The sequence below is a fragment of the Littorina saxatilis genome, unplaced genomic scaffold (genome assembly GCF_037325665.1).
Source record: "Littorina saxatilis isolate snail1 unplaced genomic scaffold, US_GU_Lsax_2.0 scaffold_336, whole genome shotgun sequence".
Lineage (NCBI taxonomy): Eukaryota > Metazoa > Mollusca > Gastropoda > Littorinimorpha > Littorinidae > Littorina > Littorina saxatilis.
Window position 1 is genome coordinate 25430 of NW_027128613.1, and position 19771 is coordinate 45200.

The following is a 19771-nucleotide window of genomic DNA, read 5'->3' on the forward strand; positions in this document are numbered from 1 at the left end:
GAATAACACGCAACAGCTGAGTTTTTTTTATTAGGTCACAGACCTGGAAGACCCAGGTGCAAGACCAATAATTCATATCACTGAAATGAGTGTTCCCCACCACCCAAAACATGCCCCGAGGGGCTTCGTCTCTACACGTCGTATCAAAACCCTTCGTTCGGTCGTCAAGGAGTTTGCTTCTTCAGGCCACTGGCGCCCGTTCTCCCCGCAAACGCAACTAGTGTCGGTGCGCGCGATGACGCCGAACGACAACACACCTGTCTTGGTTCAGTCGCCGTTGTCGGTCCCGTCTTCCCCGCAACGTCCATAGTGTCTGGAATTGTACGACCACCGAAATCGATATTCCGCACAACACAGCTGAAAGGCACGTCAACCGTTTGGTATTGAAACGTCTGCCACCACTGGTGTTAAAAGAAAGAAAACTACATTTGAAATAACTACTGTAACATATGTCCTGTTTGTCATCAAAAGCTGTTTATAAGCGCTTGTTACTTCACCACATTCCCGCACGATAAAGATGCAGGTTCTATGATAGAGAGAGAGAGAGAGAGAGAGAGAGAGACTGAGAGAGAGAGAGAGACTGAGAGACTGAGAGACTGAGACAGAGACAGAGACAGAGACAGAGAGAGAGAGACACAGAGACAGAGACAGAGCCTGAGACACAGAGAGAGACAGAGAGAGACACAGAGAGAGACCTAGAGAGAGACAGAGAGAGAGAGACACACAGAGAGACAGCAAGACAGACCGTGATTTGTAGTTGAAAGCCTGCCAACAAATACACAATAGTCTCTTTAGTGAGCAATACAAGTTTCCCTGTACGGTGCGTGAATTTGGCAAGCATTTGTGTATGCCCGTGGTGTTGTTTCACCCATTAGAAGGCTTCTAGTGCACCGCTCTGTAATCACCCGTCCTCCTTCGTCTCTTTGTAAGCCGAGTCTAAGTCCTGCGTGCGTTTGGGTCGCTTCGTGTTTACAATTTGAAACTGTCTGTTCAGCTAGTTGCACCTGTAATAGCACCTTCTTCCTCCCAAAAGCTGTCCACCAATAGCCACATCCTGGCTGTTTCTGTTCAAAAAAGAATTATTGCTTGCTCGCTGAGTTACCATCGAAAAAGACACCTGTGTAAAGCCACAAACTTCAGTCAGTTAAACACTACCCCCAACACCCCCCCCCCCCCCCCGTCCCCACCCCACCATCTGCACAGAAAGAAGCTAGGGTGTAAATATATAAGCTCTCTGATATGTCTGTAGTTATGCATATATGTGTTTAAATGAGAAGGCAGACATTTTTCATACGTTAGCTTTCATCAAGTAGTTCATCTCAACTCAGAAAACAGTTATTGGAACATTATAAAAAACGCTGGCGCTGGACCCGAGTACTCTTCAGACTGGCTCGCTCCCCCAGTATGAAAGTTTTTGTCTTGTGCACGTGGATTTAAAAAAAAATTATTTATTTATTTTACACAATTAAAAAAATTATTAGAGTAAAATAAAACATTAAAACGTTCATAATAAACAATAGTAAACAAGAATTTAAAAAAAAATTAGACCGCTCATGCCGGGAATCGAACCCGGATCACTTTGGCCATAGTCGGACGCGCTTTCCATCAAGCCATTGGCAGTGAACTCAAATGACTAGACTGCTAACGTTGCTGCTTCATAAAATTAGGTCGCGCAGTGGCACACGCACGCAAAGCAGGCACGCACGCAAAGCCTGGTTGTCGCTGGCTGACTGGGCGGTTCTATGAGCCCATGAGCGATACGCATGCTTTTCATGACGCACGCGTTCGGCTGTTCTATCAGCTCAATGGCTGGCTGTCGCTCCGATTGAATTCGTTCGTCGCGATATAACCTTCGTGGTTGAAAACGACGTTAAACACCAAGTAAATAAAGAAAGAAAGATTGAATTCGTCCAACCGTCAAGAACTTTTGTGTTTTTTGGGGCATTTAGGTCCCAGGTAACATTATGAAGTTTTAATACGATCAATCGGACCTATTATCAAGTTAGTGTATCAACTTTTGAACGAACTGCGCCCAGTAGTTTTCCAGCAATAAGCTGTTAAGTCGAGACAGACACACATATACACAGACAGACAGACACACACACACACACACACACACACACACACACACACACACACACACACTCACACACACACACACACACACACACAATTAAAGTCTGCTGGACCCTCCTACTGCGTGCTCGGGGAAAATTACATTTTGTTTGTGTACCATCTGTCACAAACTTTATATGCCGGTACAGATTTTAAGCTTGCCAATCGGCACTCTTCAAGTTTCGGATAATAACATTATTTCACATGGGTCACGTGACTGCAGCTAAACCAAGGGTATCCTCAAAAAATCGGTCCGACAAAAACGTAAAGTACCAATTAAAAATGTAAACAAAAAGGTGATGGTTGATCAAAGACTATTTTGTTTTCTCTCCGACACTGAGACACACACACACACGCACACACACACACACATACACAAACTGACCTAGACGTCACACACACACACACACACACACACACACACACACACCTACACCACACAGAGCAAAGAACACAAACATTGTGTCTAAGAATTCAAAGTAGGAACGTTCACAGTTGAACACAGATTAGAGGCTATTCAGGTAGGTTTGCGCCGCTTTGAAAAATGTCATAGAACACACTGACACAGGGTACACAGCTAGGCTATCTATAACAAGGTGCCACTACAGTCTAGTCATGTTTTGTTAAGTTTACCTGTAGTAAAGCTCATATTAATTTCGTGGTCGTTAGAAAATGTGTGGAGTGTGACAGGGTTATACTCATTGTCACACAGCTTCGTCGTTAATTTTTGAAAAAAGGTAGGTGGGAATGTGAAGTTTTGAGACAAAAACAGTGACAATTATCACCAGTGAGGATATAAAAAAAAAGAGTTAAAAGAAGGGTATTTAATAATGGATGTATTAACATTTGTCTAAGCTTTCTGATAAATGTTCGCCAATGCAAGTGTTTTAAATGTGAATGTGGGTATGTGCGCCTGTTTGTGAGTGTTTAAGTGTGCATTAATGTATGTTTAGTGTATGCGTGTATGTGCGTGTGCGCGTGTGTGTATGCGTGTGTGTGTGTTTTTGTTGTTGTTGTTGTGTGTATGTATGTGCGTGCGTAATTCTGTTTCTGTGTGTGTGTGAGTGAGTGTGTGTGTGTGTGTGTGTATGTGCGTGTGTGTGTGTGTGCGTGTGTGTGTGTGTTTTGTGTCTGTGTGTATATATGTGGGTGTGATTCTGTTTCTGTGTGTGTGTGTGTGTGTTTGTATGTGTGTGTGTGTGTGTGTGTGTGTGTGTGTGTGTGTGTGTGTGTGTGTGTGTGTGTGTGTGTGAAGAGCGATTCAGATAAAACTACTACTGAGACCGATCTTCATAAAACTTTACATGAGAGTTTCTGAGTATGGTTTCCCCAAATCTTGTTTTTATGTTTCTGATAAATGCCTTTGATGACGTCATATCCGGCTTTTTGTGAAAGTTGAGGCTGCACTGTCACACCCTCGTGTTTTGATAAAATTGAATGACATTTTGGTCTAGCAATCTTCGAAGAAGCCCAGACTTTGGTATTGCATTTCAGCTTGGAAGCTTAAAATGAAGTAATGATGTTATTCATAAAAAATCTGAAAATTCGAATTCAAATTAAAACTCTAGTAATCGATCCAAAGGTGATTTCAACTTATTTTTGACCATTTCCTGATTCCGAAAACATATAGATATATAATGTTTTGATTACTAACAAGCTCAGAAAGTTAAAAAGAATAGAGAAAAGCGCGCTTTCTAGTGTATTGCTTTACGCTACTGCGCTATACTAGCTTGTCACATTCTACACGTTTTTTATCGTGAAAGTGGCAAGAGATTCCTTTGCTCAAGGCCTCGGGTATCAACAAAGCTATATTGTCTTGGCAGAAAAAAAATACAGTGCGTTAATTTCATTCTCTGAGTTAGACGGGTTGACTAAATGTATTTTTCTCCCCCCCCTTTTCTAACCTAGGTGGTGGGTTCAAGTGCTAGTCTTTCGGATGAGACGAAAAACCGAGGTCCCTTCGTGTACACTACATTGGGGTGTGCACGTTAAAGATCCCACGATTGACAAAAGGGTCTTTCCTGGCAAAATTGTATAGGCATAGATACAAAAAATGTCCACCAAAATACCCGTGTGACTTGGAATAATAGGCCGTGGAAAGTAGGATATGCGCCCAAATGGCTGCGATCTGCTGGTCGATGTGAATGCGTGATGTATTGTGTAAAAAAGTCCATCTCACACGGCATAAATAGATCCCTGCGCCTTGAGTCCGAGTCTGGAGATACGCGCGCGATATAAGACTTGATATAACATAACTAAATGTAGTCATTTTGTTTAATTAACGTCGACGGGGAATGGAGATGAGGGGCGTGGTGTGTGTGTGTGTGTGTGTGTGTGTGTGTGTGTGTGTGTTTGTGTGTGTGTGTGTGTGTGTGTGTGTGTGTGTGTGTGTGTGTGTGTGTGTGTGTGTGTGTGTAGAGCGATTCAGAGAAAGTACTGGACCAATCTTCATGAAACTTTACATGCGAGTTTCTGAGTATGATATCCCATTTTGTATTTGTATTTTTTTATAAATGGCTTTGATGACGTCACATCTGGCTTTTTGTGAAAGTCGAGGCAGCACTGTCACGCTCACATTTTTCAACCAAATTGGTTGAAATGTTGATCAATCAATCTTTGACGAAGTCCGGACAATGGGATTGCATTTGAGCTTCGAAGTTTAATAATTAATTAATGAGTTTGTTCATTAGAGTTGTCATTAAAATCGATTTTTCGCAAACAGATTTGAAATTGATTGATCATATTCTTTGTCAAATTTTGAATCTAAAAATATGTACATATTTTATGTTTACTCTAAAAATATGAGTACATATAACAAAAAAAGGTTAATTGGGTATCATGATAACAATTTTAGAAATCGATCCAAAAATTATTTCATCTTATTTTTTTTATCATTTCCTGATTCAAAATAATTATAGATATAATATGTTGTGTTAAAAACAAGCTCAGACAGTTTTAAACTACTCACTTATCGCCCCCCCCCCCCCCCCCCCCCCCCCGGCGCAAATCAAGAGCACACGATAATCCCAAAGAAATGACACTCCTCTTTCTCTCCCTCTTATTACTTACAGTTATACTCACACACCTGCGCGCGCACACACTCACATACACCTGACACACACGCAATCACTCTCGTGCGCACATACATCACACATAGCCAAGTCATGTATTGATTTGGGCAAATAACGAGGGCAGTTTATTCAAGAGAATACCATCTGACAATGAGAGATATCATTGTGCAGTGATAAGTCCCAAATTAGAGGTACTACTCGTTATTCAGCCCAACTAAAGACAGTATACTAGGTTAGAGGTGGGAGGTTTAGGATTGTTGTGATGTTATACATGAAGGAGTTGCCTGGGCTACATGTGATCTGTAAGATGATCTTTTGTGGCAGCTGGTCTAAGTAGCCTAAGTACGCGTTGCTTTTCCAATCCCCCATCACCTTGACAATTTCCCCCGGCACACCACAACTCAACGCCCACGCGGCACCACCCCGCCGAAAGCTGTGGCTGGAGAAGTTTCCCCCAGCAACAGCGGTAGTCAAGCGCAGTTTCTTATTAAAGTCTGATCCTAGCTTTCATCGGGAAGACCTGCGCCTTGGGGTCCATCGGCCCCAACAAAGGTAACACAGCGGTCACGGCAGACACTGGACACAAGGGATGGAATGACATTGCCGGGAGCTTAATTTCAACAGAGCACTCTTTACGCTGAATCGTTTTGCTCCATTGGAGCGTTATTGACATGCCCGTACCCAGAATAACCACCTGGTCTCTTGTGAGCTGCTTACAAGGATCGAAGTTCCCGTTGTCCTGAAACAAGTTCGATCTCCGGAGAACTCCGAAAAAAGCACCAAACACGCAGCCCAGAAACACAATATCTTGCCCACACTCAAGGTCCAGCTGGCTTTTTATTATGTGTAGTAATTCAGGGGTGATTGGGGTTTTCTTATCAGTGGCACACCCCTTGCATTTTTCGATGCCCTTAAGTGTTGTCTGGACGTACCACGAGTCCCTGAATGGGTGCGGCACGCCGCTTTCAAGATGAAGAATGCGAATAATGTTGATGTATTGCTTGATGGAGGACGGTTTCAAACCTCGGGCTAGGTACGCTGCGTATTGCGCAACAGTCTGCTCGTTCACAGGCACTGGCATTATGTCCATCTCCCCACAGAAACGTAAATACGAGGTAAGGTGGATGCGGTAAGTCTTCCCAGTGTTATCAGAAAAGGCACTTGCTCTGTAATCCAACACTTTGCCGTCAGTTGCGCCCCTAATGGGGGCTGCTGGTCTGAAAAACAAGAAACAACAGGGCTTGGTCAGACATATGGTCACACAGGTTGATGTCGGGGGGTCTCCCCCGGTGCCAGAATGTCAACAGACGCACTAAGTCTTCGCGCCGTCTGGGCTCATGGAGGCGGGAAATTGTGTCAGCCATGATGTTTACACTACCAGCCACATGTAATGCCGCGATTTTGCAGTTCACTTTTGCACATTCCCACGCCATTTTACGGAGCAGACTGTTCACATACTTATTAGTCGATCTGCCCTTATTAATGATAGCTTTTGCGACAGTACTATCGGTATGAATAATCACTTCTTGTCCGCACCACATCGGAGCCCATCGTGTCACTGCTTGCACCACAGCGCACACTTCTTTATAGTTAATATGTAGCTCCTTTGCTGCCTGCATGTCTTTTTCAAAGATGGTGTACTGCCAGTCACCTTGCCAAAAGGCACCCGCTGCAATATTACATGCATCTACATGAACATGCTGTTTTGCATTGTGAAAATAATATACTGTGCCGTTAAATACATGCATAAAAGAAAGCCACCACTGTACATCTTTATGAAATTCGCCAGATAGTTTCGCTTTGTGTCGCTGCTGCTGAAGGGGTTTAATCGTGTCCAGTATCCGCCGCAGAAAGAATTTTCCTCCTCTGACAGCCTGACAGGCCCAATTAAGGGACCCCGCTATGCTTTGTAGCTGAGTTTTTGTTGCGCGCTTCTTTCCTCGGATCTGGAGGAGTCGCTGCCGCAGTTGCTGCAACTTGTCACTTCCAAGTGACAGGGTGTTGTTTCGCGTGTCGATGTCGACACCGAGAAACGTGATACGTTGAGTAGGCCCCACCACCTTCTTCCAGCTAATGTTGAAACCCAGTTCCCTCAATAATCTAATTAAAGACAGTAACATGTCATTGCACTCTTGTCTGGTAGCTGCTACCAGAAGAAAATCATCAATATACGCTAACACACCCGGCATACCTTTCCGTGCCATGCATCTGCGAATAGCTTGCGACAGGCGATGGAAGTGTGATGGCCCTACGTTGCTGCCAAAAGGCAGCCGACTGTCAAAGAGATAAGTAGGTTTCTTTTCACCTGTGAAATGCCATTTCAGCCCAGTCATACAATAATCGTCCGGACTGATGCATACTGACCGATAGGCGGACTGCAAGTCTACTTTTGCACACCAATACCCTGTCTTCGCTAGGGCGCACGCGTCAGATACGGTTTGAAATTTAGCTGACTCAGGTATAGAATAGTCGTTCATTGCCCTACCTGTGGGTTTGCTAGCGTCATGGATCAACCTGATGCTGCCATCATCCTTGGGAATCGCAGCGATAGCGCTTACCACAGTTGGTTTTCTACTAGCTACAATGTAATAACCTTTTTCTATCTGATCTAATAGCTCTTTTTCCACAGCTTTATGATGTTCGTTCGATGACCTATGGTTTGTTTGCTCTACGTCTAGTACGCCTGCCCTACTCTCTTCTGTTACACGGAAACCGTTTCTTATGCCATCTAATAAAAAGGTTTTGTCGTGATCGCCTTCTAGCACCTTGTGCCACATTTGAGATTTAGCATTAATGGAATCACTATTTCCGAGAAATTCGCACTTATTGGAATCTAGCTGAGGGAACGGGCTGTTGAAGGTGGGGCCTACCGTTTTGTCGGCAATTCGTTGCGCTGTGTCCTAGGCTGGGGAGGTGGTAGCTGTCACTTTGTGGTCCTTGCCGGGGTGGCCCATGCCGCAGGTGTGGCAGACGTGGAGGAATTTGCAGCGGGACCCATAGGGACAGTCGCCTTTGTTGGTATACAATAAGCACACTTCCTTCCCGTTGGGTCCCGCTGGTCGCCGGGAACCGCCGCTGGCCGTCGTAGCCTTGCCGCCCTTGTTGTCTTGGACGCCATGCTGGAGCCGGTCCCGCAGGATCACCGTGGACAGGTGGGGGTTGGGGGTTCCCCACTTGAATCCGCTGGACGACTGGCGCCTTCTGTACTCGTCGTCGTACAGAAGCACCGACTGCCACAAGTATCTGGCCCCCAGCTCGCCTATCATCTCTGTGTACCGGAGGTAGGCGGTCGAGTCAAACCCGGGCTTCTCAGCACTCAACTTCGCCATGATGCGTGCGTTTGCCACAATCCAGTGGCAGGGGGAGACTTTGTCAAGTTTTGGTCTCTGGTTGAGTTTTAGGATGACACCTCCCCCGAGTGTCACCTCTTCCTCGGCCGCCATCGACCCCGGCACAAAATCCAGAATGGAGAGATAGGAGGTCTCACCTGTTGGCTGCAGTGACAAGCCGCCTAACAGTCCCTGGAGTGGTTCCACGCTTTTTTCCTCAGTCACCCGCTGGGATAGTGGCCCTCCCCCGCTTCGCTTTTGCAGGGCCGCCACTGCTACTCTCAGCGCTACGTAGTGGCCACGCTTGAGACCCAGGCCCTCCAAATCCTGGGCAGTCGCATTTCTCAGCACATTGAGGGTGTTCAACTCCTCATCCTGGAGAACTTTAACCACCGTTAAAGGCAGATCTGTTGCCCACGCTCCAAATTCGAAGTCCATATTGCAGTAAGAAATAGTTGGCATATGCCCGCTGCGCCGCGCTGGTAAGAAATAGTTGGCATATGCCCGCTGCGCCGCGCTGGTAAGGACTGACCACAATGTGTTGCTCTCCCGTTCTTATAGACCCCCGCTGATGCATCACACGTGCAAGCCCCCCGGCAACATGGACATTGCGGCTGGGCTATTCTCCTTGACTTTCACAAGTCCTCCTCTCCCCTCTCTTTCTAATTACGGGCCTAAGTGTTGATATCCTGCTTTACTACCCTCTCTTCCCTACCTGCCAACACTGATCCCTTTAGGCCTACCTCAAGTATCTAACATCCTCCTCCTCCACCCGCGGCTAATCTGTCTCGTTTAAATAGAGTTTATCTGACGCTGTCCGCTCTATCTAAACTCACACAAAAAGAATACAGAAAAGCTCGCTTTCCTCCTTAGTGCAATACGTTACTCCGCTGTACTGGCTTGTCAATTTCACTTCGCACGTAAAAAGTGAGCGATTTATTTGCTTTAGGGATTACCGAAGCTGTATTGTCTTGGTGAAAAAGTGCAAATTTTGAATCTAAAAATATGTACATATTTTATGTTTACTCTAAAAATATGAGTACATATAACAAAAAAAGGTTAATTGGGTATCATGATAACAATTTTAGAAATCGATCCAAAAATTATTTCATCTTATTTTTTTTATCATTTCCTGATTCAAAATAATTATAGATATAATATGTTGTGTTAAAAACAAGCTCAGAAAGTTAAAAAGAATACAGAAAAGCTCGCTTTCCTCCTTAGTGCAATACGTTACTTCGCTATACTGGCTTGTCAATTTCACTTCGCACTTGAAAAGTGAGCGATTTCCTTGCTGCAGGGATTACCGAAGCTGTATTGTCTTGGTGAAAAAGTGCAGTGCGTTCAGTTTCATTCTGTGAGTTTAACAGATTGACTACATGTAGTAATTTCGCCTTGCACGACTTATTATTATTTGTCCTCGATTTTTGGTGCTTCTATGTTCGTGCCTTCCTTTATATATGTTTGAATCCAATCCAAATCTCTCTTAAAGTCGTTAATATTCCGTGTACAGGTAGGAAACGAGTCACCATGTTCCTTGCAGTCCTACTATTTGTGTTCCTACAAGAGTTTCAAATAGTTTGTGTCTGGGCCGAAAAGCCGAAAACACCAATCACTTGCAATGCTGGGATTTTTTATGCCGGAGAAGAAGCCGCAGTTATGTGCAACTTCCACCAGGACATGGCTGCCGACAGGCGAGCAGTCATTGTGCAAAAATATCCGAAAAATGCCACCACCAGGCCGTTTGGTAAGTACTCCAGACTGTTAGTATCGTAGTTATTTACCAGAAGACTTAGTTCAACTGTATTTGCAGTACTGAGCACACCTGGAATAAGTCACAGAGTTCATATGCATATTAACTTGCCAGCCATCTAACTCCTGACACCTGCGACGTATGATAAGATCCCTCTCTGTTTTTGTGCACGCAGCTTTCTCTGATATAAGGTTTGGTGTGACTTTTACCCCGAATTTCAGTAAATCTAATTCCTTTTATTGTTCTATATTATGCACTCACCCCCCCTCCCCCCTTCTTGTCTTGTGCCACTACAGTCATTCACGTTTGTTTGTCTTTCTGATTAGAAAATACTTTTCGTTTTTTCTGCTACTCTTTTCTTTTTTTTTCTTGTCTTTTTGTGAGTTTTTATTTTGTTTTTATTTATTTTTATACATGTATAGGCTTTACATTGCAGGACATGACATTGGCAAGGGGGTAAATTCATAAAAAGAGAACACACGTGGAAAATTATAACACACAGGGGGGGGGGGCGGAAGAGGGGGGTAATCGTGGCTTGGTGGTAGCAATATAAGGAATGTGTAAAGGAAAAAGAACCTAAGGGTCACATCAAAATATGCATACATGTATATACAAGCGCCAATCCTTGTAAAACTTATCCAGCGTATTATTCATAGCTGCGTTGTATTTGTCACAAATAAATCTTTGCTTGAGATTTCTTCTAAATGTCAAACAAGAAGGGCAAAGCCCATACGACTCACATGCTTGACCTTCTGCTTTACACATTTTTCCTACCAAAATACATGTGAATTTGACCCAAGGTCAAGGTCATCCAAGGTCATGCAACACAAAGCTGTTAATTCAAGACATAGGAAGTACAATGGTGCTGATTGGCTCTTTCTACCATGAGATATGGTCACTTTTAGTGGTTCACTACCTTATTTTGGTCACATTTCATAAGGGTCAAAGTGACCTTGACCTTGATCATATGGGACCAAATGTGTCTCATGATGAAAGCATAACATGTGCCCCACATAATTTTTAAGTTTGAAACAGTTATCTTCCATAGTTCAGGGTCAAGGTCACTTCAAAATATGTATACAATCCAACTTTGAAGAGCTCCTGTGACCTTGACCTTGAAGCAAGGTAAACCAAACTGGTATCAAAAGATGGGGCTTACTTTGCCCTATATATCATATATAGGTGAGGTATTCAATCTCAAAAACTTCAGAGAAAATGGGAAAAATGTGAAAAATAGCTGTTTTTTAGACAACATTTATGGCCCCTGCGACCTTGACCTTGAAGCAAGGTCAAGATGCTATGTATGTTTTTTGGGGCCTTGTCATCATACACCATCTTGCCAAATTTGGTAGTGATAGACTGAATAGTGTCCAAGAAATATTCAACGTTAAAGTTTTCCGGACGGACGGACGGACGGACGGACGGACGGACGGACGACTCGGGTGAGTACATAGACTCACTTTTGCTTCGCATGTGAGTCAAAAATGAGGGATCTGTTTGCTCATTTTGTAAATATAGATGTGGTGTTTGACACAAAGTACTAACACATCAACAACTTTATCAGTGACAACATTGTTTGCCACACCAAGAAGAACCAGTTCTTTTGAAAGTTGTATATTGTCACAATGGGTGCAGTTCACCTATAACCAATTTACAAATTCTATCCAAAAAGTCTGCACTTTATCACACTCCAAAAACATAATCGGTACTGGAACCATCTCAGACAAGTAACCTTTGTTGTATTAAAAGCATGTCGAAAAATAACCTTCTTATTTAACAAACAATTTACAGATTCAGACCATTTTTTAATACATTTTGGGACAGTAACATTTTCAATCAGTTGTTTGTAAATAAATTGTGTCTGACTTTGACAAATACATTTCCACACAATGGGCTCTGTCATAATAAAATGCTTATCAAATGTTTATTGCAACAAATTTCGCACCCAAATTAAAGCATTAATTCCTATGTAATTTAATTGAAACTGTATTATTATTTTAATTTTCTATTTTTTTTTTATTTCTCCTAAAAATGTCTATAAATCAAATTAAAAACCTCCGTCTGTTTGTCCACAATTGTTTCATCATTTTCCCACTTTAAAAAAAAATGTTTTTATGTCTTTTATATAGAGGTTACAACACGAGCGGTTTTTTATTCCCGCTGGGTCTTGACTGAAATAAAAGCCATATAACAAATCACGAGTGTTGTAACCTGTATATCCCATGAAGATCTAAAAGACAAAGTGTGGCGGAAACATCAAGCTTTAGTTGTCTGTTGTTCAGATGAGGCACTGAGGGCTTGACCACTGAAAAAATATCCTTAACTTTTTGTGCTCAGTGTACCTTCTTCTAATTTCAAAGGTACGCCTTTTGATCTATGTCAAGTCGGTGCATAATGGTGGCTTGGTTGTCCCCGTCAGTTGAAAGCCTCGTACACGGATTTGACTGAATACCTAGTGGTTACAGACGCATCTCCTTAGATATTAGACACTTGCATCGTCTATATGGTCTGCTGCGCCGCAGAAGAGCTAGAAATACTCGCAAAATGCATTAAACAGCTTGTCCAGAGAACAATCGTAGTCGATGATGTACCGATAAGGGCGTGTGTACCGAGCACGCCTGTAACTTCACAAGAGCATAGCCTGAACATAGCAGTGCTGGTCGGACGGACTGGGTTTTTAACGATTGCTAGTTTGACTTCTGTTTTAGTTGAGAGAGCTGGCACCAACGAGCACACACACTCAAACACATACGGCTTGTCATGTTGATCACAAGAGAGAAATAGAACAGCGAATAGAAGGAAACATAACAGATTACGTCCCCAGAATATGACGCGATGGACGACAGACGTCATGAAATCTATGACGCTGTGATGATAGTCTCGGCAAGTCGAGACTAAAACTCAGCTATAGCACTGAACGACTCTCGCGCAAGTTCTCAAAAGCGTGGTAACCCCTTGCACATCCGGTCGACAGGTACATGTGCATTTTGGAATGTCAAGGACGACAGAAAGTAGAGCCAGCTATGATGTATTTGTTGCGCCCTGATTTATCCACTATTATATGTGTTATAAGAGTACAATTGTTACATCAGATGTAACACGAGAACAATTAAAATACAAGAAATATACCTAGAGTACATTTACAGAGACAAAGAAGGGAGGTCACGGGATATATTCTTCTTCTTCGGCGTTCCAGGATTTTTGGCCTCAGGTCAGACTTCAAGTTTTGTAGCTTGAATAAAGCTGGTGGTCAGGATCAGGGAGTCTTTGGTGCCCCAGAGTTGCTCCTGCAGTGTGGCACCTTGGGGCCAGTGATCTGTTCTGGCTTCCTGGTGGAGCGGGCAGGTCTGCAGGATGTGCTCCGGGGTCTGTTGGCCTGTTTCGCACGGGCAGTTCGGTGTGTGGGATATATATTTATATAGCTATTCTGATGACCACGTGGGGGAATTCGGGGGCTGTGATTGGATGATCTCACACATCCCTTTTCCGATCATCAAAGCATAACGCTACGGAAGTTGGTCACTGGTTTTTGGCCGATATCCGAAAGCATATCAGCAATAACAAAGACGCATGGTTCCGGTTTCTTCCACGTGTTTTAAGGTTTGTTTCTGTGACTAGTCGACAGACGATGCCATTTGCTTTGTGTGTGGTTTTGTTGTTGCTTACTGTACATGACATACATTACGTGTAAAATCCAGTTCTTTAACAGGCAACAAACCTTGTAAACTTCCAGAAGCTGCAATCTGAAGCGACCTATCTCTGATTCTAGCAGACGATCTCTCCAATGTTTAACACAAAATCAGCAAACTCTCCTGTCACATAGAACGTCCATTGTATAGTGCAATGTTGAAATGAAGTTACCGGTCTGAACATTTAGTCGTTTCTTCTGAGACAATACTTGTTCTCTTATCATCTACAGATTTACCGCAGTCTTCACCACGCGAATTCCCAACAGAAGTCAGACTTTCGAACATACAATCTACGTAGGAAAGCATGATACGTCATGACGTCATATGATTCCTAGCATATTGACGTAATGCTAAACATCCGGTTATCTCGAGTTTTCTCCGTAATACATGTCCGAGGGTTTTTCAATGTTCGGTTATTTCCGTGGCTTCATGCGGAAAGGGAACCGTCGTCTGCAATCAACGACATGGACCATTCTGGTACTTGTTGCTGACAAAAACATGATTTTAACACAGAATTTAATGTCAGAATAGTTATATAAACGCTATTGTGTTTTCATCGTAGCAATAGGGTCCGATGTTTAGACTCGAACAAGTATAATGCGATCGGGCCCTATTGCTACGCTGAAAACACAATAGCTGATAATATCGGGTGTGCGACAAAAGGTCGAGTTTTACAATGTCGAGGCACAAAAGGTCGAGGACATTTGGGCAAGAGTCAAAAGGTCGAGGGCGACAAAAGGTCGAAAGTGACAAATAGTCAAAAGCAAAACGTCGAGGGGACAAACGGTCGAGGATTAAAAAACTGTCGACATAATTTTCTGTTCCCGTGTGTGTTAAATTCTTTTCTTGTTTTTCTTTTTTTTTTATTGCTTGGAGTAAACGCTGCTTTGTGTGCCTATTGTGCATTTTATAAATGTTGTTATTTGTTCTGTTATTCAAAACAGTGTTCGTACAAAGAGTGCCTTGAGTGACGGGTGTTTGTTTGTGTTCACGGACCCACGGCTGTGTCGCTAAATGAAGCGTAGTGTGGTCAACGGTGAACACAGCTCGATACTCAACAGATTGTTGCTGTTGAAACATGTCACTGACACGCTAAAAGCTTGAGTTGTTTTCTTTTCTTTCTTTTCTCTCCCATATTTAAACACTGCTCGATACAAAGCATTTGCAAGCGAAGAGAGAGTTACATTCGGACAGGGACACAGCCACAGAATAGAGATCGTTAAATCACAGAAAGGAAACAAGGCAGTACACAAAGGTTACTGCTATCGAAAAGATCGTGTCAATCAGACATCTGTGAACTGGCGCTGTGAAGACAAATCTTGTCGGGGACGCATAAAAACAGATTTGCAGTACAGCACTAAAACTCCCAGCCAGCAAGACATTAGCGGCCGATAATCGGCCGAACACCCTTCAAAAAGTCGGGCCGGTGACGTCAAAACATACGACGCGGGTGTTGGCCCGACTAACTTTTGCAAAGAGGCAACGAGGCGGCCGACAGGCGGCCGAACACCTGCACTATGGCGGCACGCATCCGGTCCGATGTTAATCGGCCCGATGACTTGTTGGACCTGCGGCCCGACACCTTATGCCGACATCGGGAAGATATCGATTTCAGCGGGAAGACATCGGGACGATGTCGGCATAAGGTGTCGGGCCGCAGGTCCAACAAGCCATCGGGCCGATTAACATCGGACCGGATGCGTGCCGCCATTGTACAGGTGTTCGGCCGCCTGTCGGCCGCCTCGTTGCCTCTTTGCAAAAGTTAGTCGGGCCAACACCCGCGTCGTATCTTTTGACGTCACCTGCCCGACTTTTTGAAGGGTGTTCGGCCGACTATCGGCCGCTAATGTCTTGCTGGCTGGGCATGCAGCTACAGATACAGCAGTATGTACCACCCCCCCCCCCCCAAGTGTAACAGTGCAAAATTCACTTACAGCTACAGCAGTACAACCCCCCTCCCCCAGTGTTACAGTGGACAACAAACCTACAGATACAGCAGTGTGTACACCCCCCCCCCAGTGTAACAGTGCAAAACACATCACCAGCTACAGATACAGCAGTATGTAGAACCCCCCGCCTCTACCGCCCTCACTGTAACAGTACAAAACACACCTACAGCTACAGATACAGCCGTATATACACCCCCCCCCTCAGTGTTACAGTATAAAACACACCTACAGCAACAGATTCAGCAGTATGTACAACCCCCCAAGTGTAACAGTGCAAAAAATACTTACAGCTACAGCTACAGCAGTATGTACACCTTCCCTCCCCCTTAGTAACAGTACAAAACACACCTACAGCTACAGCAGTATGTATACCCCCCCCCGCCCAACACACACTTACAGCTACATATTCAGCGGTATGTACAACCCCCCCCCCTCCCCCAGTGTAACAGTGCAAAAACCACCTACAGCTACAGCAGTATGTACACCCCCCCCCCCCCAACTGTAACAGCACAAATCGCACCTACTGCTACAGATACAGCAGTGTGTACAACCCCCCCTCCCCCCTCCCCCAGTGTAACAGTGCAAAACACACCTACAGCTACAGATACAGCAGTATGTACAACCCCCAACCCCCCACCACTGTAACAGTACAAAACTCATTTACAGCTACAGATTCAGAATTATGTACATCCCCCTCCCCCCGCTGCCACCACTGTAACAGTACAAAACATACCTACAGCTTCAGATACAACAGTATGTACAACACTCAACCGCCTTCCCCCGTGTAGAGTGCAAAACACACCTAGAGCTACAGCAGTATGTACAACCCCCCCCCCCCCCCTGTGTGCAAAACACACCTACAGCTACATATACAGCAGTATGTTCAATCCCCCCCCCCTCCCCGCCTACTGTAACAGTACATAACACACCTACAGCTACAAATACATCAGTATGCAGTATGTACAAACCGCCCCCCCCCCCCCCAAGTGTAACAGTACAAAACACGCCTACAGCTACAGATAGATCAGTATGTACACCCCTCCCCCCAAGTGTTACAAGGCAATACACATACCTACAGCTACAAATACATCAGTATGTACACCCCACCCCCCAAGTGTAACAGTGCAAACCACACTCACAGCTACAGATTCAGCAGTATGTACTCCACCCCCACCCCCCCCCCCCCCTAGTGTAACAGTGCAAAAATCACTAACAGCTACAGCAGAATACCCCCCTCCCCGTACAGCTACAGCAGTATACCCCCCCTACCCGTACAGCTACAGCAGTATGTCATGCAGCTACAGATACAGCAGTATGTACCACACCCCCCCCCCCCCCCAAAGTGTAACAGTGCAAAACACATCACCAGCTACAGATACAGCAGTATGTAGAACCCCCCGCCCTTACCGCCCTCACTGTAACAGTACAAAACACACCTACAGCTATAGATACAGCCGTATATACACCCCCCCCCCCCCCTCAGTTTTAAAGTATAAAACACACCTACTGCAACAGATTCAGCAGTATGTACAACCCCCCAAGTGTAACAGTGCAACAATTACTTACAGCTACAGCAGTATGTACACCTCCCCTCCCCCTTAGTAACAGTACAAAACACACCTACAGCTACAGCAGTATGTATACCCCCCCCCCCCCCCCGCCAATGTAACATGTGCAAAACACACTTACAGCTACAGATTCAGCGGTATGTACAACCCCCTCTCCCCCAACCCAAGTGTAACAGTGCAAAAAACACCTACAGCTACCGCAGTATGTACACCCCCCCCCAACTGTAACAGCACAAATCGCACCTACTGCTACAGATACAGCAGTGTGTACAACCCCCCCCCCCCAGTGTAACAGTGCAAAACACACCTACAGCTACAGATTATGAGATACAGCAGTATGTACACCCCCCCCCCCCCACTGTAACAGTACAAAACTCATTTACAGCTACAGATTCAGACAATTTTATGTACACTCCCCCTCCCCCCGCTGCCACCACTGTAACAGTACAAAACATACCTACAGCAGTATGTACAACACTCCACCGCCTTCCCCCGTGTAGAGTGCAAAACACACCTAGAGCTACAGATACAGCAGTATGTTCAACCCCCCCCCCTCCCCTGTGTGCAAAACACACCTACAGCTACATATACAGCAGTATGTTCAACCCCCCCCTCCCCCTACTGTAACAGTACATAACACACCTACAGCTACAGATACATCAGTATGTACACCCCCCCCCCAAGTGTAACAGTACAAAACACGCCTACAGCTACAAATTCAGCAGTATGTACACCCCCCCCCCCCCAGTGTTACTGTGCAAAACACACCTACAGCTACAGATTCAGCAGTATGTACACCCCCCCCCCCCCCAAGTGTGCATCAGTGCAAAACACACCACCAGCTACAGATAGATCAGTATGTACACCCCCCCCCCCCAAGTGTTACAATGCAATACACACACCTACAGCTACAGATACATCAGTATGTACACCCCACCCCCCAAGTGTAACAGTGCAAACCACACTTACAGCTACAGATTCAGCAGTATCATGAGTATGTACTCCACCCCCCCTCCCCCACTGTAACAGGACAAAACACACCTACATCTACATATACAGATACAGCAGTATGTAAGTACATATTCTATATATATATATATATATATATAGTACTCCCCCCCCCCCCCCCCCCCACTGTATAACAGCAAAACTAACATTAAAGCAAAAACAAGAAGGGCAAAGCCCATACAACTCACATGCTTGACCTTGACCTTTACATGACCTTGACCTTCAGGGTCAAGGTCAAATAACTAAACCTAGCAATGACATCATACACTAAGAACTGCTTTACACATTTTTCCTACCAAAATACATGTGACCTTGACCCAAGGTCAAGGTCATCCAAGGTCATGCAACACAAAGCTGTTAATTCAAGACATAGGAAGTACAATGGTGCTTATTGGCTCTTTCTACCATGAGATATCGTCACTTTTAGTGGTTCACTACCTTATTTTGGTCACATTTCATAAGGGTCAAAGTGACCTTGACCTTGATCATATGTGACCAAATGTGTCTCATGATGAAAGCATAACATGTGCCCCACATAATTTTTAAGTTTGAAACAGTTATCTTCCATAGTTCAGGGTCAATGTCACTTCAAAATATGTATACAATCCAACTTTGAAGAGCTCCTGTGACCTTGACCTTGAAGCAAGGTAAACCAAACTGGTATCAAAAGATGGGGCTTACTTTGCCCTATATATCATATATAGTTCAGGTATTTAATCTCAACTTCAGAGAAAATGTGAAAAATGTGAAAAATAGCTGTTTTTTAGACAACATTTATGTCCCCTGCGACCTTGACCTTGAAGCAAGGTCAAGATGCTATGTATGTTTTTTGGGGCCTTGTCATCATACACCATCTTGCCAAATTTGGTACTGATAGACTGAATAGTGTCCAAGAAATATCCAACGTTAAAGTTTTCCGGACGGACGTCCGGACGGACGGACGGACGACTCGGGTGAGTACATAGACTCACTTTTGCTTCGCATGTGAGTCAAAAAACGAAATCACTTACTCGCTCCATCCGTCGGTTGTCCTCGAGTTGACGTTATAACAGCTTGAACACACCTGTAGGTTTCCATCCGTCCTTGGACAGTTCTCCGCGCAAACACCAGTGATAATTCAACATCAGAAATATCAAAGAGTGACTGGCTACACAACTTGTCAACTATCACCGCCACCACGTGGCACTGGGACCAGCACTCAGATTGAGATCCCGAGGCGACATTCGTCTCGGATAACATATCATCAATGTGCTGTCCAACATTCGCAAGAATGTCTCTTCTTTCGATAT

At 44.5% G+C, this 19771-nt stretch overlaps 1 long non-coding RNA gene across 1 annotated transcript in view; it reads left to right on the forward strand.

Moving 5' to 3' along the window:
* The first annotated feature begins 2731 nt into the window (after positions 1 to 2731).
* The window catches only part of LOC138956973 (uncharacterized), a 19925-nt gene continuing 2885 nt past the window's right edge, over positions 2732 to 19771 (forward strand). Inside the window, exons 1-2 of the long non-coding RNA XR_011452888.1 lie at positions 2732 to 2852; positions 10029 to 10262. This is a non-coding gene — a long non-coding RNA (uncharacterized lncRNA). The remainder of the gene's footprint in view (positions 2853 to 10028; positions 10263 to 19771) is intronic.